The sequence below is a fragment of the Ictalurus furcatus genome, chromosome 12 (genome assembly GCF_023375685.1).
Source record: "Ictalurus furcatus strain D&B chromosome 12, Billie_1.0, whole genome shotgun sequence".
NCBI lineage: Eukaryota > Metazoa > Chordata > Actinopteri > Siluriformes > Ictaluridae > Ictalurus > Ictalurus furcatus.
Genome location: NC_071266.1, coordinates 18,768,056 through 18,778,224, shown reverse-complemented (window position 1 = coordinate 18,778,224; position 10,169 = coordinate 18,768,056). Strand labels below are relative to the sequence as shown.

General features: G+C 37.7%; 1 protein-coding gene across 2 annotated transcripts in view; it reads left to right on the top strand.

Moving 5' to 3' along the window:
- The first annotated feature begins 346 nt into the window (after positions 1-346).
- LOC128615658 (thyroid hormone receptor beta) overlaps positions 347-10,169 on the top strand; it is a 125,371-nt gene continuing 115,548 nt past the window's right edge. Inside the window, exon 1 of one of the 2 annotated variants that reach the window (XM_053637884.1) lies at positions 347-689. The gene's annotated coding sequence lies outside the window, so the exon portion shown is untranslated. The remainder of the gene's footprint in view (positions 690-10,169) is intronic. The other variant, XM_053637885.1, reaches the window with a different exon arrangement.

Here is a 10,169-nt window from a genome sequence, read left to right as displayed (position 1 = left end):
GATCCGAAGCCGGGGTTACTGTCTGTGCAGAGTTTTTGCTCATGTCCTTCCCGTTTGGGTTTCCTCCGGGTTCTCTGGTTTCCTCCCAGCTCACAAAAACATGTTGGTAGGCTGATTAGTGTGAATGAGTGTGTCCGTGTGTATGTGTATGTGTGTGTGTGTGTGTGTGTGTGTGTGTGTGTGTGGTGCCCTGTAATGGACAGGTGACCCACCTTACTGTATGCTCTACAACCCTGACCAGGATAAAGTACTTACTGAAGATGAATGAATGAATGAAGCTTAGGTTTCTGTTCCTGCTTGAAAACCCGTAATACTAGTAAACCTGCAGGGAGGAAAAAGGGCTTGGTTCTGATTTTTAATAATTAAAGTCGACCACACTGCTAGAGCAGATATCAGCTCACAACCTTGCAATAAGAATCTGATCCTTTGCAAAGAAAAAAAAACTGCTCTCTGATTCCTCATAGCGATCGAAAGAGAGAGCTGCACTTGTGTGTGTGTGTGTGTATGTGTGTGTGTGTGTGCGCGCGGCTTCGCCCGGCTCCGTGTTGTAGACCTGACCGGCCCTGACTCTCTCTCACGCCGCAGGGTCGCTCCAGGACACCACCAGGTCCTCCGATTCTGGACTCTCCTGAAAGGACAACACAACAAGGGCACTTTTTTGGACCTATTTTATTCCGCAGGCTTTCGAGGTGAGTCATATCCCTTACGTTTGAGGGTTGTCAAAGCTGACCTGGCTCCGATTAAAGAAGAAAAAGGGAAGATTAAACGCAGGTTGCGCTGCTAGTGTGTGTTTGTGCGCGCGCGCGGGCGCGTGCGTGCGTGCGTTCATGTGTACTGCGTTATATCACTTGCTAGTTTTAGTTCACCACTTGTTTTTGCGTGTTTAACCTCCAGAACTGCCGTACCGTTTGTGCCTGTTCTGAGAGCGGATGTGGTTGTACTGTACGGCGCTGGAGGTGTCAGTTTCGCAGAGAAAGTGGCTCAGAAAAAGCTTCTTTTTTTTCAGCAATGGAGGATGAAATATTGGTGTTTTCATGCGTCCTGCTTTGAGCTATGCAAGTTATGCTGTGTGCACATTAGACATGAACATGTTGTCAGTGTCTCAAACTGTTTATTAACATTGTCATTAAGTTAACTATGAGTAAGCACAACTTTATTCTACAGTGCACCCATGGCAGTTCTTTTAGCATGGTTTTTTTTTCGGGGGGGGGGGGGGGTAATAGCCGCGTGAAAGTATCTCGCGATATTTAGCACGCAATCATATCATCACACAACTGTATAACTATAGATGTGTGTTTTGTTATTGGGTGTGGTTTGGAAAGGCATGTTAAAAGCGAAACAAACACGACAATAACCTGAATAATACTATCAGGGCGCGACAGGAGTGGTGAAACTAGAGAATTAATGACTTCGCGCTTCGCTGTTAGGGAATTAAAGGTGCTTAATGTCCCTCGCGTGCCGCCGTAGATAAGGATTACGCAACCAGGCAGCGAGTGTGTCAGAGAATTCAGCGCGAGCGCGTACCAGACTCACTTCTAAACGACTCCCTTGTTTGGAAGATATAGTGCACTACTGTATAGTCTGCTGTAATTTCCTAACCTAAGTAGTGCGCTTATGAAGGGAGGGAGGGTTTATTTGGGATTGGGTCACAGAAATCGGTCTCTGTCTCTCCACCCAAGGTGGGCTTTTGAGGTCAAACGCTGAAGGGAGAGGGGCTGTGCTCGAGATGATGTATTCTGCACGAGCTCTAAAGGTTTTTTAGTGAATCATATCATTTGGCTCAGTTCAACAATGAGTCGAATCCCAAATAAATCGTCTATTAAACGTAAACAAACAAACAAAAAATAAACAATTATTTTGATATTTTGTTCAGTTACTGTTCCTCACGGCCTAAGATTGTTTCTTGAAAACTTATTCTCCCTTCGAATTAACCTGTAATTACTTGTTATTACATGTTATAAACTGTATTTCAGGGTTGTAAAGGTCCCACTTACATACAATTTCTTTCTTACAACTGTCTCATGGATGAATGGCGACAGTGGTTAACTATTAATTATTTGTTTATATTTAAAAAGAAGATAATTCGAAGTGGTTATGTTGTGCTGTGTCATGTTACCACTTTTGACTAGCGCCCTAGACTCTGAACGGACAATTTTTGAATAAACATTGTTCTTTGTCTGTTCATTTTTAAAAATTATGTTTTAGTCAACTTATTTTTAAACAATATATGTAGTCAGTTTGCTAATCAGACCAGAGAGGGTAAATAAAATTTTAAAAATATATGAAACTTCTAAGCTAATCTGACTAGCAACAGGGCTAGTCTCTGGTCTGATGAGCTGCCTTCAGTTAAATTATTTACATAAAGGTGTGTGACAGGTGTCTGGAGAAACGAGTCGCTGAACTACAGCTGGTTTTCATAGAAGTGTTAAATTTTCACAGCATACATCGGCTCTACAACAGTATTTTTCAAACGCTCGGGACAGTCTGGTGAGATACTCTGCAGGGTCTACATCCTCCCTGCTGAAAAAAACAACAACAATAGAAATCATCACAGAAATACTAATGGTTTACACTACAAACCATCAGCATTACCATTATTGGTGTTTAATGGTATCCACTAGACATAACATGCCACCAATAGAAGGCAACAAATTACCAATATACCAATTTAAATAATTGTAAATTCACTACAAAGGTCACTGCAAATGTGCATACCTAGGGCTAAATACATCTTCTACAAGGATCCTCCTTCTCATGCTGCCTCATACAAACAACTGAAAGTCACACTAGTCTCACCATTCATGCTAATGAACAGCCACAGGGTTGAAATGGGACTTCCATGGAAGCATTTTGATTAAATTACACAGCAAAGACTTGCACAAATCTACAAAAATAATCCCGATGTGAGTCAGCTCTCTATGTTCACTTAAAAGAGCAGAATCAAACAGCATTCACAAAAGACACATATTCTGCATCAGCATACACCAAGTTGACTGTTCTTTAGATAGCTTGGCTGTTTTATCAGGTTCACCAACCATAAAGGTGCAATTTCTAGGCGTACATTTACCGAATATGGCCTATCTGTTATTATGCACACTTTGTCAACCAGCAGCGTTCACGACAAGGCCACTGACCTGATATTATTCGGATAATGCACCTACACAGCACAGCAGTGATTGACATGGTAGTAATTCGATACACTTGTTCCAACTCCATAGTGTATCATGCACAGCAGGTCAGTCGCTGACCACAGGGCTGCGGTTGTTTGGATATTTTTGGTTGACAAGGCAAAACAAAAGCAGTATACAACAGTGCTGTTGAATTATTGAATCTGATTGGTCAGAAGGTTTTGATTCATTATCTATGATGCCAGAGCTCTGATAGTAGTGCCAGCTGCAAGGTAAAACACAGGTTTATATTTCTACTCGTGTATGGTGAATGCTCAACATAATCTAAGTAATAACAAACATTAAAAACCAGAATTGTTGATATGGTGAAGCTTTCTATAAGGAGATGTTTACTGAACACGTCTTACTGTAGGCGTCAGTTTGTGCTTGTGCTTTCCAGTTCTCTCATGAGAGAGAGAGAACAAAAGGCTGGTTATAATACAACGACTGTAATAATATAAGTGATAAAATGAGCTAACTTTTCACACAGATTCCACAGCATTAAATTCAACCATAAAATGGCTAAAAAACATGACGTGCCATTCATTAATGAATAAAATAATTGTGACCATTGCTTTTGTATAAGGACTAAAATATGGGACATGCTTTTATTGGAATATTTGTCTGTCTGTCTGTGTGTCTTATATATGATCACAATATTAATATTTTTTACATTTTCAAAAACACCTTGAAAATTTCCAACTGCCCAAAATCTGGACGTCCCATCAGTACAGGCGAAGACGTTTTCATTTCACATCACTAACTGTACACTTACAATGTGCACTAACAGACTATGCGTTATTATCTAGAGAGACTTGGAATTTTAAAACTCGCAAAAGCACTGAAGCACAAGGGCGGCGTACCTAATAAACTGGCAACTCATATTAGTTTTTATTTCACATCCTGCCAATAATGACAGAACAATGCCAGAGCAGTGTTTGCACCAGATATAAGTTTGGGGTTTTTGTAATGAATTTGACAACAGCTTAATACATCATCAACCATTAGATCTGGAAACCTTGTGTACTATGTTTAATCTGTGTGTGTGTGTGTATTTATAGAGATACCCTAGAGATATCTGAAGGTGAAATGGTATTTTTAAGATAAAAGTTATTTTACAATTATAAAAGTATTTTTTACCTGAAGGTGAAATGAGATATATATATATAAAAAAAATACTAGGAGAAGAAAGGTAGTATAACAGCGCTTTCATAAAAGTCATTGGATATCTTTTCATTTTTTTGACTTCTTGTAAGCAGAAACTGTCTGGATTTGGTCTCTTTGCATATTCCATGGACCTTTTGGCATGGCTACCGGAACCACAGCGGTGTTTTTTATGTTCATACTCGCTTTATTTACAAAATCAAAAAAGACTGAAGTAGTCCTCTTTCCCCAAGTACATTGACAGATGGTCAGACTCGATGGAAGAATTAATTAAAAGCTCATGTTCAGCAGAGGGGATAGGACGGAGATTAGGGAGAGGCCTTGTGCACTCGATTCACCTTTTTTTTGTGTTTTCTGAGTTTATGTTATTAAACTATTAAGAGGCTATTTATAGATGCAAACAAACTTTTATGGAACCAAAATTCAGTATGAAAAGAGACAAAATAACACTAAAAGTCATTCAGTCAAAATAAGAGTAAAAAAAACACTATAAGTGTCAAAGGGTCAAAATATCATAAGAGTCAAATAGAGTCAAAATAACACTGTAATGATCAAGTAGAGTCAAAATAACATTATACGAGTCAAAGAGTCAAAATACCACTTTAAAATCAAGTAGAGTCAAAATAACACTAAGTAAATGACACAAGCGTTAAAAAAACACTAGAAGAATCAAAGAGTTTAAAAAACTCACTATAATCAAGAGTCGAGTCAAAATAACAAAAAAGTACGTTATTTATACATTTGTTCAATAATCAATGCCTTATTATTTATCTAGCAGCAGCATTCATTTGAAACACTAGCTCTCACTGAAATATTAAATATCACATACAGATTATGTCTGATTTGACATTACATAAAATGTGTAATAGAAGTTATTTTTAAGCTATAGACCTTGACTATCAGTTAGACTAATACTAGCTGGTACTTCTTAAGTTAGTAAAATGAATAGCAATATTCGTGACTCCAAATGTTGTAGATATCAGTACTGTATATATGCTAATAAAAACGGCAGATGAAACAGCAGATGAGCTAATTGACACCTGAATGTGCAATGGTTGACACTTGTGTCGGTGTTTTGAACTCTTTGCTTTTAACTGACCCAACTGGAAGTCCCGCCCCTTCCCGTGATCTCACGTCAGTAATCTCACGGCTCGATTTTCTCACTTGTAAGGTGCGACGCCCTCGCTTTCTGTCAAGGTTCAAGGAGAACATTATGAATTCATTAATATGAAATAAAACCTATCAATGTACAGTGGTGCTTGAAAGTTTGTGAACCCTTTAGAATTTCTATATATCTGCATAACTATGACCTAAAACATCATCAGATTTTCTATCTATTATCAGAAGTCCTTAAAGTAGATAAAGAGAACCCAATTAAACAAATGAGACAAAAATATTTTTCTTGGTCGTTTATTTATTGAGGAAAATGATCCAATATTACATATCTGTGAGTGGCAAAAGTATGTGAACCTTTGCTTTCAGTATCTGGTGTGAGCCCTTTGTGCAGCAATAACTGCAACTAAAGGTTTCCAGTAAGTAGGAAAATCTGATTATGTTTTAGGTCATATTTATGCAGATATATAGAAAATTCTAAAGGGTTCATAAACTTTCAAGCACCACTGTATGTTTGACTTGGCACAGAAAAACTTTGGCATGAAAATAGTCAGAAAAGGCACAAAAATGTCATGTTTCACATGCTTTTATTGGTAATGATAATTAGAAAGTGATTAAAAATGCTGTATGTTGAAACCGAGACAGAGTTTGGAGGTTTTTGTACATTCATTTTGTACATGCCCTCTAGGCTTTTATATGTATACACACACACACACACACACACACACACACACACACACACACATACACACTCACACATACACATACCGAAAAAGTTATCTCAATGCTCGTACATAACATTCTAACCTTGAAGTTATAGCAGTTAAAAGTTGTAAAAAGTTGTATAAAAGTTGTGAGAGTGTTTAAAGCCTAAAAAAATCGAAATGTTCTAATGATCTTGTAAATATTCCGCTTTGGGACATGCTGCCAACTGTCAACAGTTTGAACAGTTTATCAGTTCTCAGTCGTCACTTTTGAAGGTGTGGTCCCACTTCTAACTGATAGCCTGTGTGCTTTATTGAAAGAATGGAATCTAGCCTTTACACAGATTTCCTAATCTACAACATTAAACACGTGAGAAGCACGTGAGAAGCACGTGTTTAACAGTTAGGAGTTAGAAACGTTTTATTTATGACTTACACTTATATACTGTATAGCTATTTCATGATTGTGTAACACAAAACAGAAAGATTGCTTTACCAGTCAGGGGCCGTATTCACAAAGGATCTTGAGTCTAAACGTATTAGGAGAAACACCCTAAACATTGGATGTGTTTATCCTAATATTCAGGACCTTGGGGTTTTTTTTCCTAAATATTTTTTTTAAATGGGTGATTCTGTGGAGTTTGCATGTTCTCCCCATGCTTTGGGGGTTTCCTCTGGGTTCTCTGGTTTCCTCCTCCAGTCCAAAGACATGCGTTGTAGGCTGATTGGCATTTCCAAATTGCCCGCAGTGTGTGAATGTGTGTGTCATTTTGCCCTGTGATGGATTGGCACCCCATCCAGGATGTTCCTTGCCTTGTTCTCCGAGTTCCCTGGGATAGGCTGCAGGCTCCCCGAGACCCTGTGTAGGATAAGAGGTACGGAAAATGGATGGCTGGATGGATTCCATGATTGGCATGCCATTTGTGCTCCACTGATGTTACATTAACAAATATGTAGGTAAAGTAAAGGTAAAAGACATTTAAACATTATTGGTTATGAAGTTGCATCCTCTAAGTTTCCTGAAGATAATGGCAAGAAGAACATTAAGTTCTCTGATTGTTCCTCCCCTTATTTTTAACGATACTGACTGATGAAGTCACTTGGAAAGTATATCCCTGTTATCTAAATTATAGATTGAAGGCAAATTTGAAGTAATTCATTAGAATCTCTGTAATGGCTTCATGGCATTACCATGGATGTTATTGTTTATTTGCTAATTCTATGCTTAAAAAAACCCTCAACCCTGTTAGATCTTTGATTTCTTTGGCTGAGATGGGTTAACATGGTTAAATAAAGATTTTTGATAAAGTTTTAAAAGATTTTTTATGCCAAAACAAGTCCTAAACCTACAGAAACAGAGAACTCACTAAGATCAAATCACAAACAATCCTAAACGACTGCTCTCAGTGGTTAACAGCACCGTCAAGTTCATGTATAATGGCAATGTGCTTTAAAAAGGTAGGGAGTACTTCAATGAGTGTGGAGTTGTAAGGACAGTCACTTATTTACCTATTAAGTAATCCAGTACAGATCAAAGTTTCAAAGTAATCAAAGTTTACACGACGCTCCGCTACTTGGCCACATAATCTGCAGATCTGCAGATATTATCTGTGAGTCGAGTTTTACATAAAACAATACATAAATGCCCTCTTCATTGCTGTTACCAGTTCAATCATGTCAAAAGTGATGGAACATATAAATCAAAACCTGTTGCATGACGCCGTTTTACAATAAAAATTAAAAGCGTTGCCGATTTCATAGGAAAAAGTACCAAAAAATGGCAAATATGTTTGTTATTAGATGTTCAGAGCAGGCTTTGACTAGACTAGCCAAGACGAGACGTACGCAGGTTACAGTAAACAACACAGTGTGCTTTTTTCCATTTAAAAAGCAAAACACAATATGAACAGGGCAAAACAACAATCAAAGGCAAAGTCAAACATAAATAAATAAATAAAATAAAAGTAACAGGGTCAAAATCCATAAACAGAGTATGAAATAGACAAAGCAAAAGAGTAACAGGTGAACCTGATTAGAATTCCGGTGAGTTGGAGCAGTTGTACTTGGCAGAGAGAGGGAAAGTGGGAATTCTGGGAATTGGATTTTCCAGAAAGTGTAAAAGTTCACAAGCTACAAAGCTTAGGAAACACTACAGTGTAGGGATTGTGTGGTCTAATTAATGAACATTAAAATACAAACGCATAGCTCCAGGATGCCTGGTTCGATCCTGAGCTCGTGTCTGTGAGTTTCTATTCATGTTCCTCCCATGTCAGCACGGGTTTCCTCCGGGTTCGCCCGTTTCCTTCCCCCTCCCAAAAAATACGCCAGTAGGTGGATTGTCAACTCTAAATTACCCCTAGGTGTGTGTGTATGTGTGAATGTGTGACAAAATGGCGAAAATGTATTTGACATGATCATTTTGATTGTTTTCATGTATGAAATCAGCAACATTTTCAATTTTCATTTAGTTTTTTTTTTTTTTTTGACAATGACATTGGGAAATTGGGATTTCATTGTCAACGTTCATGTCGATGAAATGTGCTATCATATGTAGCAACGGGTTAACTCTTTCAGAATTCCTTAGTAAAACTTTGTATTAGCGGTTTTGTGAATAGATTTGATGGAGAAACTCTTAGTTAGGAACTTTTATTGCCAGTTAGTAGTAAGGGATAAGATAAGATTTTATGTTTATGAATATGGCCCCTAGCTAACTAACACCCTTTCTGGCTAGCAAAAATAGAACACTTAGCAGTTTTCATAGCATAGCGTAGCAAAGGTAACACTGGGAAACCATCAATTTGCTTTTGTAATCAAGAATGAAGTATCCAAAAATGATTTATATCCCTTTTTAAGTTTTTTAACCCAAACCATGTTGTTCAATCTATCAGTTTGATATTTGGCTTATGAAGCAAACCATATTCTCAGCATAGGGCTAACTGCAAATACACATATGTTCTTAGGTACTCATCACCTCCCCCAGACATTTACCTGTCCTCGACACCACTGTGCTGGTTTGTGATATGAAACCTCTCTGTTGTCTGTACGAGCTATCTGAACAATATCTTTCAGTATGGTTGTGACAGGTCGTGCTACGCAGCATGCTGAGGAAGAGCTCAAAACATAATATTTTGCCTCTAGTTAACCATTTGAATCTGTACAAACCACCAAATAATAAGAGGATAAATAATCCAACTGCTCGCTTCCTTTCATCATTTTCTTAGGATATGCAAATTATGTCAACAGAGCGAGAGAGAGAGAGAGAGAGAGAGAGAGAGAGAAAGAGAGAGAGGCAAAAAGTTTGCTAAAATAAATTGCTCATTCAAAATAGCTAACGTAGCAGTGTTGTTTGCATTTCCAACTCATCTGAATAAAAACACCTGGAGTGCACTTTCATCCATTTTGAGATGCTGCAGAAAGTATTTGCACAAACCTACACTATTTAACATCTATGTTCATTACCGCAGGAAAACTATGAAACAGTATCTTTTACCGCAATTACCCTAAATTTGAAAAAAAAAAAAACCAGCTAGTGTATTAGTAGCCAGAAAATCATAACTACCATTAGCTACCATTAGATATCTTGCTTTGTTGACGAATTCTAACAGCACGGCTCTGGCAGTAGTGCTGGATGTAATTCAGATGATAGGTTTATGTTATGCTCTCATTCAAATACATTATTGTTGTTCTAGTAACAGGTCATTCACAGGGACTTGTATCACGTTCGCTCCGCATAATCTCAACCTGATAATAAACAGATTAGAAAAACGCAAAGAAAAATGTATAAACCTAGAATGGGGAAGCTATCTGTACTTAGACATTTATTTAACGTTTATGGAAGGAGTCGCCATTGTCAGGGTTTTGTAACAGTCAGAAGGGAAAGTATTCAAGATAGATGACTACGAGTCTTCTATCAAGAGAGAGGAAAAAAAAAATGAAAACACGAACTAATGGACATTTCATGCACGTTTCACAACATTGAACTTTATTTATTTTACTGTTTATTGGCATATTTCATGTTTTT